The 11,045-nt window shown below is 49.1% G+C and overlaps 1 protein-coding gene across 2 annotated transcripts in view; it reads right to left on the minus strand.

The window, feature by feature from the left end:
• LOC137426500 (uncharacterized) overlaps positions 1–11,045 on the minus strand; it is a 115,485-nt gene that overhangs the window by 4,648 nt on the left and 99,792 nt on the right. The window contains exon 3 of one of the 2 annotated variants that reach the window (XR_010984325.2): positions 3,106–3,274. The exons of the other annotated variant lie outside the window; for it this stretch is intronic. The gene's annotated coding sequence lies outside the window, so the exon portion shown is untranslated. Of the gene's footprint in view, positions 1–3,105; positions 3,275–11,045 lie in introns of those variants that run through there. 2 annotated transcript variants of the gene reach the window in all.

Consider the following 11,045-nt stretch of genomic DNA (forward strand, 5'->3'; position numbering starts at 1 on the left):
GCGAGAGGGCACATCGGAGCGCGAGTGTGAAACCGAGTGCGAGCGAGAATGCACGTCGGGGTGTACGGAGTGTGACACGAATAGTGAGTTGGTGATGGCGCAGGTGCGAGAGGGCACATCGGAGCGCGAGTGTGAAACCGAGTGTGAGCGAGAATGCACGTCGGGGTGTACGAAGTGTGACACGGAGAGTAAGGTGGTGGTGGAACGTGTGCGAGAAAGCACACCTGAATTGGTGGTAGCGCGGGTGTGGGAGAGCCCATGTGAGCGCGTTAGTGGGTGGATGCAAGAGTGCACGCCCATGGTGAGTGTTACGGAGGACGTAACGGAGGAGAGGTGTGGACCAAAGTGTGCGCAAGAGTGTGCGCGAGAGGTGTGGTGTGTAACAGGGAGAGCGTTGGTGGAATGTACGGACGGCGTTGGAACGCCAGGTTTTGTGAGGGTGAAAGGGGTAGCGTATGCTTGTAAGCATGCAAGTGAAGCATCGACGGTAACCGGGTTAGCGGTTAGGGCGACGGATAGCCGATGCGAGCACTCGGTGCGAGGGGTGCTTTGTTGGGTGCGAGGCCCGGCGCGGGTCGATGCTGCGTCGCTTCTCTTCGAAGCGTCGTTGCCGATTCGGGCTTGGCCCCGCCCCGCACGGTCGAGTCCGGGCTTTGTCGGGCGAGGCGACCGGTCCGGTTCAAGGGCGAGTGGGAGGAGGCGGAACGGTGCCCCCTCGCGGGGACGGGGTTCCGACCGAGGGAGATTGAGCCATCGGGCCCGGGACCGCAAGGTGCCGCGCCGAGATGGTGCGTGGAGCCTCGGTCCAACCAAACCACCTCCCTTGAACCGAAAGCCGGACGGATTCAACCTGCAGGCGACCAAACCACCCGACTTCATTGCTCGGCTTTACGAACCGAGTTTAATGATGTCATGACGCACCGAGGCTAGGATATAGCGGACTGTGATGATGATGGTAGTGATTTGATACGAAATTTATAATAGTGGGTAGAATTGGCAGTAAATGGAAAATTTTTGAATTGGTTGGAATTTGGACGAACAAAATTTATAGTGAGAGACCCCCGATGTGGTGGGATGGCAACCTTGCCATCTCTCACAAAGGGGGGCAAATGCGCAATAGTTTATGGGGTGGCTATGACAACCGAGCCAGGGAGGGCTTGGTTATATTGATAGGGATCTAGCGAAGATGACATTAGGTAACGTTAAGGTTAGTTAGTGACTGATACCTGTAGTGGGGACGCAGGTAGTTTAGTGTGGATGATAATGACGTGGGAGCGCAATAGTTTAAAGGGACGACTGGGAAGCGCAAGTTTCAGAGGGGAGTAGTTAGCTGAGATGATGCCGTGTGTGTGAGGATTGAACGGGTGTGATTGCACAGGTGTGCAACTGAACAGGTGTGTGGAGCAGTGTATGAGGGAGTAGTGGTGATTGCGTGTTGTGTTGACCAAATGGTCCAGGAAGAAAGGAGGGTGCAGGTGGCACCAGGTGTGAGGGCACAGGTGTGCAACAGCAGGTATGGAGAATGGTAGTGTGGAATAAATGGAGTATTGGAATGGATGGTCGTGGAGTGAGTATGGTGGAAATTGTGGAGTGGAGTGGATGGTGCGAAGGTGTGAATGGGGGAAGAGTGGACCCCCATCACGGATACCCGGGGCGGGTAGTGTAAGTGTTAGGTAGAGGGTACAGGTAAATTGTGGTTGGATATTGGCATCTGTGGTGCGGGTGAAAGAATGGTCTGTGGATGGGTGCATTAGTGTTGTGGAAATGGCTGGGCGTGTAGCCTGTTAGTGTGTGTAGTTGGTTGGGCGCTCCACCACTGTGAGGATGTCGGCCAGGTGAGGCCGCAGGTGGGCTCTGGGAGCCGGTAGTAGTTGTTGTGGATGGGGCCCGAGGATCCGGAGGACGGACCCGGGTAGCCCAGTGCCAGAGGGCACCAGTGGGGTGACAGAGCCAGGAGAGGGCCTTCCCCAGTTAGTTAGGTTAGGGTGAGGAGCTAGGTAAGCTCGGGTGGCAACTGCAGTGGTGGAGGTGTGCAGGTGGGTAGACCTGCTGGGAGAGCTACACGTCGCAGCCCAGAAATTGTGCGAAGGCACCGGGAGATGAATCGGGGGAGTGAGACCCCAAATTGAGAAGCACCACAGTTTGGTCAATGGGAATTGGTTTTTAGAACCCATAGTGTAAGTGGCCAATGGATTGGCAGGGAAAGACCCCGGGTAGTGTAAAGTGTGTTAAAATCATTTAGAGGATAGTTAGGATGAAGGATCTCCTCGCACCATCTGCATCCACTCACCTGAGGTGACAGGTACTCCGCACCATGCCATGTTTTGATTATTTTTTATGATGCAAATGTTTGGATTGTGAGACGCATCATGACGTGGGTGTGACATTGTGCTTTGATGTTCCATCTCTGCCTCCTTATGAGGATTGATGATGAATTTGGTGATGGCAAATTTTGAAGTAGAGGGATTGTGGCGACGAATTTGGTATAGGAGAAATATGGGGAAGACGTGACAGTAGTGACGAATTTGTAAATGGGTAGATTTTGTAAATATGGGGTAAGGGCAAGGGTAGTGTAGGTGACAGGGGGGTGACGTACGGTAGGGACGAGCTTTCTCACTTCGCCCTCCGTACGCATTTCGCCTTGCATTGCCTTATTGACGTGTACCCTTGTGACCTTACCCCTCGCTCAATTGTCTTCCCCCCTTTTGTCTCCCACTTGAGGACCTGTGCGCCATTGGGTGCCGAGGGGAGCGTGCGTGAGGTGGCCATTGTGCGCCCGAGATTCCCAGAACCAGCATGCATTGCGTTGATGTACCACTTTATGGACCGCTGTTCTGCGGCCAAGTACCACTTGATGGACCCCAGGTTCTGGGGCAGGGCACCTCTGTTGGAGACCGGCCATAGTGGCCAGGGAATCTTGCTTGCGGACCTCGGTAAGGTGGCACCTATGCCAAACAGGTGGACCACCCTTAGTTGGCCCCTGAGGCCCTAAATAAAAAACGAACACAAGTTGTGCTTTTTAAAATATTTCCAAGTAGGCCGCATGAAGCCAGAAGACGTCGGGAAGAACATCGGCCCAGCAGAGAAAGAGAAGACCACCACCAGTTGTTTTGTTGTGTTTATTATGAACCATGGTGACTGCGCACCGAGTGGTGCTTTTGGTGCTTTGTGGTGCTTGTGGTGCTTTTGGGTGCTTCGGTGGTATTGGTACTGGTGCATCGATGCAATGCGTGCTGTCTCCTCCCTCCCAACAGGAATTTCTTTTTCTTGTTCCCTAAAAAGAAACAAAAAAAACACAGGTCCTGGGTTGCGTTGTAAACAAGAAATCACGTCATTGTAAATAATGCTCCCCACCGTAAATGTATAGTTTGAGAATAATTCCGTAATTCGGTTAGCTGTGGGCTTGAGTCTGTTAGACAGGGTGCAATGCAATAGGGGGACATACTTATTTGTGTTTTAAGATTGTCACACTCAGGGTCAGGTTAATTGTAGAGGGAATTACACCTACGTGTCACACTAAGTTAAAGTTTAGTAGGCCCGAGCCACGGGCCTGAAGAAAGGAGGGTGCAGTGTAACGGTTTTGAGAAGTGTAACGAATTTGAGAAGTGTAACGGTTTTTAAGAAGTGTAACAATTTTGGAGGAAGTGTAACGAATGTAAAAAAGTATGGTTTTGTTATGTGTAAACACCCTCGTAATGTAAATAATGGTCGCAGCCGTCCTCCTAGTTAATTCCATGAAACTTACACGCAGGTCACGATATATCTTTTTAAATAGTGTATTTCCTTATTCCATGTAGGCTAAATATGTGTTTCCCACTAGATTGACTTTGCATTGTATCAAACAAAATAAGCGTAGGCCCTTGCAATTTCCCCAAACATCTCCGCTCTCCAAAGTTCCTTTCAAAAGGGTGCGAGTTGTGTTCAATCCCGCAAGCCGCCATTGCCCATGTGCTAATCTCGGAGAAGAAAGGCGTGTCTCCACCTCGTCATAGAGGGGAGGAGTGAGCCAGAGGGTCGCATGGCCAATCAGCACCGCGGTGAGCGACCCGGTAGGCGTGCCCTCGCAGCCGGCGGCTTGATTCCGCCCCGAGTTATAAAAGCGACTGTAAGGGACTGCTTCACCAGATGACCTGGGAGATGAGCGAAGAGGCGACACCAAGAGGAGCGGTGAGATGCGAAACGCTCCAAGCCAAAGAGGAGAGGTACTCGGAAAGGAAACCAGCTTTGGAGAGACGCGCTGAAAGGAGGGAGACGGCTCCACCAGAAGGAGAGGAGCAGGTGTGCCCGAGCCAGCGCGTGACGTCTAAAGCATCGGCAGCGGATACGCGACGAAGGGTTTTCCCGCCAAAAACCGCGAGGAATTGAGAGCTGCTGCCTCCGACCCTCCTCCCTCTCCAGCAATCCACCTCAAGCCCTACCTGCCTGCAATATCCCCCGTGTAAGTGTGAACATCGTCTGTCCTACTCGTTGTCTTGGGGTTAAGTAAAATGAATAGTGTAAGTTAACGATTCGCTGTGTGACTGCTTCTTCCATCCATTGCTTGTGTGTGTATAATAAATCTGTTCTTCCTCCGTACTCTGTCTTCTTCTCTTTTCATTCTCTTTCGGTCGCTTTAGAGGTTTCCCGATTGAATATCTGTGGTGCGATCTGGTCAACGTCGGGTGGAATCGGGTTCTAATCGGGGAGTAACTGTTCGGACGCGGTAATACCAACCGCTCGGTAAAATAACATCTAAAACCGCGTCTGTAACAATATGTATTTAACAAATAAAGCCTGGTGTTGGTGTAACAGTTAAGGTGGCTGGCTTAAGATCACAAGGCCCTGAGTTCAAGCCCCTGTCATGCCGTTGAATTAACACCAGGTGGGTTGACTCGGCCTGTCATCCTTCTGAGGTTACCAAAATGAGTACCAGCTTATGGGGATGAATGAGACATTCAAGTGTCCTGCGTTGGAGTGGCGACCTGTCCAGGATTGTGCACAATAGCCAAGAAACTGCTTCGGAAGTCTTATGCACCTGAATATGCAAAAAGGCGTGGTCATCATCATATGTATGTATTTGTATATGTATCGAGACCAGACCCCATTACTGTAGTGAGTGAAGTCCTTACCAACAGTCCTTGCATTGCATGTATCTTACCAACAGGAAATGCCTGCCACACATTAACCTGTCTGTGGTACACAAAACAGTTCCGGGAGTAGCAAAGAACAAAAAAAAAAACACTCTGATGCCTAAATAGTTGCATAGGCTCTGTCTCATCGGCATGGGTTAACCTATAACACCGGGAAGATAATTAAATTCTCAATTTTATTGAGCACTAGCAGAAGTACTGTACTAGCTTTTTTAAGCTAACACTAGCTTTTATTGAGCACTCAGGAGGAAGGGGGGGAAAGGGGGTGGAAAGGGGGGGGGAAAGGTGGAGGGGAGTGGGAGGGGGAGGGGAGCGGGAGGGGGAGTGGGGGGAGGGGAGGGGGAATGGGGGGAGGGAGAAGGGGGGAAGGGGAGAGGCAGGAAAGGAAGGGGGTTCATCATCTTTTCGTTAAATATATGCTGGTGAATGGGGTGTTCATCCCGTTTCTGCGTTAAAAGTGATGCCGACCAGGAAGAAGAGGAAGCCGTACTACCAACTTCGTACACTTCCAGAATTGTTTGATTTATTTGTGTTCAAATGTCTTGTGATTGTTTTGTATTTATTTATGCGAATGTGTACTTGTATATAACTATCATTAATTAAAAAAGGCTTAGGCACTATCGAGCGATTTTTATTTTAAAACTCCAAAAAAACGAACATTTTTTTTTTTTTTTTTTTTTTTTTTTTGCCTACAACACTCCCAGGTACTCACTGATGAACCTCTGAAAGTTTGACGAAGATCCGTTCAGCCATCTCTGAGAAAAATGGCGACACACAGACAGACTTTGCTGATGACTCTACTCTCTGTCGCTCCACTCTTCATCCCTCAGATCGGCAGTCTGCAGCCTCCTCACTCTCCGCAGACCTGGACAAAATCACAGACTGGGCAAACAAGTGGAACATGTCTTTCAATCCTGACAAATCTCACACTCTTACGATGTCTCTCCGAAAAGACCGACTGGACAACCCTCCCATCTACTTTCTGAATAATCCTCTCCAAGAAGTTCTGTCACTCAAACTTTTGGGTCTCACTATCTGCCATGATCTTTCCTGGGAAAACCACATTTCAAATCTGGTCTCCAAAGCCAGTCGCCGACTGGGAATCCTCCGTCGTGCGAAGTCCTTCCTTGGCACACTTGAGCTCCTCACCACGTACAAGGCTTTCATCCGCAGCTCAATGGAATACTGTTCCCCCCCTTCTGGGCTGGTGCTCCTGCCTCACACCTAGCTCGTCTTCACGCTGTTGAAAGCAAAGCATTCAGAATCATTGGAATCTCCCGCGATGAAGCTAACTCCAAGGGCCTCTCACTCACTCACCGCAGGCAGGTTGGTGGTCTTTCCGTCTTCTACCGACTCCTTTCTGGCCTTGCCCCCCCAGCTCTCTCTGGGCTCTGTCCCGCAAATATTCCTACAGGTCGCACAAGATCTGCCTGCAACCCTCTTATGGTCAAACTGCCAAAATCAAGACTCTCTGCTCACCTTCACTCCTTCATTCCTCTTTTCTCCCACCTCTGGAACAAACTCCCTCACTCTCTTCAATCCCACTCCACCCTCCAGGTCTTTAAAACAGCTGTTCACCACCATCTCTTATCTTCCCCCATCCAAAACCTTGATCTTTTCTATCCCCGATAATTTCACCCCAATTCCACTTTTTGAAATACCAACTTCTGTCCTGGAAGTCCTTGGTGTCCTTGTGTTTTCTACTTCTCCCACCCCCCCCCCCCCTTCCTACGCCTCCTCCCCCCAAGCCCTCTCCCCCCCACACATCTCCCACACATCTCCCTGCTCTTAAATGTTGTGTGCTCTCAAGTGTTTGTGTGCTTCCCATTCTCTTGTCTTCCGCTCCCTCTTTTTATATATTTTGTTTGTCTGGTTGATTTGTTTGTGAATGTCAGCTCTTTCACGAGCCTCGATTCAGTATACAAAAAAAAAAAAAAAAAAAAAAAAAAAAAATAACACAGACATCTCTCTTATATAGTAGATTCTATAAAATTCCTTATTCTGAGTGGAGTGGTCTATAAAATTGAGAATTCCATTATTTTCCTGGTATTAGCTGGTGCAATCGTACGTAGATGTATGGGGCCATAGCTCTGCTAAGCTGATGCCAAACAGACGGAACATGTGCAACTGTTTAGCTAGAAGAGCCTTTTAAAAATATACATCTACTGTATACAACATCCACCAACAACCAGTGCTGTTTTGGTTGTACTTGTCCAATTTTGACACAAAGAGGAAGGAGTAGATCCAGTCTCAGGCAGTTTCATGCACTCAAAGCAGAGGATAGTTTATCAGGCCAAAAATGCGTTTCATCCTCAGCATGCCAAGTGCGCTTCCCTTGTCCTATGGCACGTGCAGTGCGACGTGGCCATGCAATTTGCAAAAGTTTAACTTGACACGAAGTCAACAGCCATTTTGGACTTGTTGTCCTCAATGAGAAGAAAAGGAAATATACGAGACGAACACTGCTCCAATGATTCATTCCCTTCAACGTAGGGTAACAAATGGACACTACTGAAGAAGACGGAGTTGGTATAAACTCCTTCAAATCGCACTGTACTTTGCCATTCCAATTGTCACAAAACAAGGATTCCCAAGAAGATAGAATGCGCTTGATATATTAGAGGTGGGGTACAACTGAGATGTGAAGGAGTTTCTACAAAGTCCGCTAGATGGTAGTAGTGGAGGAAGAAGAGTTTCCTTGAACGGTTGCAGAACCACAGAGACAACCAACCGACATCTCACCGCAACGCTATATGATAAATCAACCCCTCGCTCACACCCGGTACGTTCAATGACACAATTGTTTGTCCTATAGACACTGGGAGGGTGACAGTTGTGGTACGGTAGTGAGTAGATCACGTAAACCACCGTTTGCTTGTTGTTTCTACCTGCACTGTTGTGGAAGTGATAGCGTGCTTCCTATATACTGCAGGTGAATCCCCTGTCAACTTGGACTGTCTGTCCATACTGCACTGTCAATATCTGTCAATACTGCAATGTAAATGTATGTGGAAGTGTCATACTGCACTGTCTGTGGGATTCTGCTTTTCCCTGGTGCACTGTCTGTGGATTCTGCTTTTCCCTGGTGTACTGTCTGTGGATTCTGCTTTTCCCTGGTGTACTGTCTGTGGGATTCTGCTTTTCCCTGGTGTACTGTCTGTGGATTCTGCTTTTCCCTGGTGTACTGTCTGTGGATTCTGCTTTTCCCTGGTGCACTGTCTGTGGATTCTGCTTTTCCCTGGTGTACTGTCTGTGGATTCTGCTTTTCCCTGGTGTACTGTCTGTGGGATTCTGCTTTTCCCTGGTGTACTGTCTGTGGATTCTGCTTTTCCCTGGTGCACTGTCTGTGGATTCTGCTTTTCCCTGGTGCACTGTCTGTGGATTCTGCTTTTCCCTGGTGTACTGTCTGTGGGATTCTGCTTTTCCCTGGTGTACTGTCTGTGGATTCTGCTTTTCCCTGGTGTACTGTCTGTGGGATTCTGCTTTTCCCTGGTGTACTGTCTGTGGATTCTGCTTTTCCCTGGTGCACTGTCTGTGGATTCTGCTTTTCCCTGGTGTACTGTCTGTGGATTCTGCTTTTCCCTGGTGTACTGTCTGTGGGATTCTGCTTTTCCCTGGTGCACTGTCTGTGGGATTCTGCTTTTCTCTGGTGCACTGTCTGTGGGATTCTGCTTTTCCCTGATGTACTGTCTGTGGGATTCTGCTTTTCCCTGGTGCACTGTCTGTGGGATTCTGCTTTTCTCTGGTGCACTGTCTGTGGGATTCTGCTTTTCTCTGGTGCACTGTCTGTGGGATTCTGCTTTTCCCTGGTGTACTGTCTGTGGGATTCTGCTTTTCCCTGGTGTACTGTCTGTGGATTCTGCTTTTCTCTGGTGCACTGTCTGTGGGATTCTGCTTTTCCCTGGTGTACTATCTGTGGGATTCTGCTTTTCTCTGGTGCACTATCTGTGGGATTCTGCTTTTCTCTGGTGCAGCGTCTATGGGATTCTGCTTTTCCCTGGTGCAGCGTCTATGGATCTGCTTTTCCCTGGTGCACTATCTGTGGGATTCTGCTTTTCTCTGGTGCAGCGTCTATGGGATTCTGCTTTTCCCTGGTGCAGCGTCTATGGATTCTGCTTTTCCCTGGTGCAGCGTCTATGGATTCTGCTTTTCTCTGGTGCACTGTCTGTGGGATTCTGCTTTTCTCTGGTGCAGCGTCTATGGATTCTGCTTTTCCCTGGTGCACTGTCTGTGGGATTCTGCTTTTCCCTGGTGCACTGTCTGTGGGATTCTGCTTTTCTCTGGTGCAGCGTCTATGGATTCTGCTTTTCCCTGGTGCACTGTCTGTGGGATTCTGCTTTTCCCTGGTGCACTGTCTGTGGGATTCTGCTTTTCTCTGGTGCAGCGTCTATGGGATTCTGCTTTTCCCTGGTGCACTGTCTGTGGGATTCTGCTTTTCTCTGGTGCAGCGTCTATGGGATTCTGCTTTTCCCTGTTGCACTGTCTGTGGATTCTGCTTTTCCCTGGTGCACTGTCTGTGGGATTCTGCTTTTCCCTGGTGCACTGTCTGTGGGATTCTGCTTTTCTCTGGTGTACTGTCTGTGGGATTCTGCTTTTCCCTGGTGCACTGTCTGTGGGATTCTGCTTTTCCCTGGTGCACTGTCTGTGGGATTCTGCTTTTCCCTGGTGCACTGTCTGTGGGATTCTGCTTTTCCCTGGTGCACTGTATGTGGGATTCTGCTTTTCTCTGGTGCACTGTCTGTGGGATTCTGCTTTTCTCTGGTGCACTGTCTGTGGATTGTGCTTTTCTCTGGTGCACTGTCTGTGGGATTCTGCTTTTCTCTGGTGCACTGTCTGTGGATTGTGCTTTTCTCTGGTGCAGTGTGGCCGATACTCGGTGGGGAAGTAGTAACAGGGGACCAGAAAAAGGGAGCGGGCCGGTGAAGTTTCCATCATGGGAGATCGTTCGTACAGGTTTCGAGTGGCTGCCCTGTTCCCTATTCTGGTCAGTCACCAACACCGATGCATCCACTTCATCGCGTCCTTCCGACTGACCTTTCCCTTGTTGAGCAAAACCATTATTGTGGACATGTCCTTTTTCCTCCTGTGTTGTATTTCTGTTTTTACATACACTTCCTCTCTTGCCTCCCCCATTTTTGATCCATACAATATACAATCAGTGGCACAGGTGTATATTCACCGCTATATATGATCTCTCCATTTTTCTTACATCTGCTTTGTGTTTTTCCCCTTCCAAATGTTTGCCTTCTTCATGACGACTTGAATATGGCAGCTACTTCTCCATCAATATTTGCTAGCTTCAGGAGCTTCGGTCATGTCGGAGTATTTCCTGCTTCCAGAATTCTCAAACTCTAAATTTACCTTATGTAACGACACAGTAAGCTTGCACCTGTTTGAAAGGAAGCAAGTTCTATTTAGCTTAGTCTGGGCCCAGAAGCCATCAGAAACTGTTTACCGCACCCTCCCTCCTCGCAGTCGCCACCCTCATTCCCCCCGAAACCCGCTTCCTTACACCAGTTCTACCCTCATGTGGAATGGGCATGAGGTTTATTTAAAACATTGGCTGCCACCTTATCGGCCTGGCAGTTGGAAACATTGACGTCAAATGGCCAAAGCCAGTGCGGCCAACGAGATGGCGGTGATATGGTTACCAGGCCCAAGCGAGCGCCATTAACAAATGAAACGCTCACGGTACAGAGCAAACCACAGAAAGCACAACGTGATGGTAAATCCATCTGGTTTTAAGGAGACTTTGATCATCCAGATTAATGATGTCCTGAAATCTATTTTCTAGCCTCATGTTGCACCAGTTCCCCCAAGTCTTCAGCACTTCCCATCTGTTTTTTCCATCGTCCCATTTATCTAAACCCACTCAAACAAAGTAGGCCTTGGAGTCCTAGACTTGCATGTTCCAAT

Source organism: Myxine glutinosa, chromosome 5 (assembly GCF_964187855.1).
Source record: "Myxine glutinosa chromosome 5, kmMyxGlut1.1, whole genome shotgun sequence".
NCBI classification, from domain to species: Eukaryota; Metazoa; Chordata; class Myxini; order Myxiniformes; family Myxinidae; genus Myxine; species Myxine glutinosa.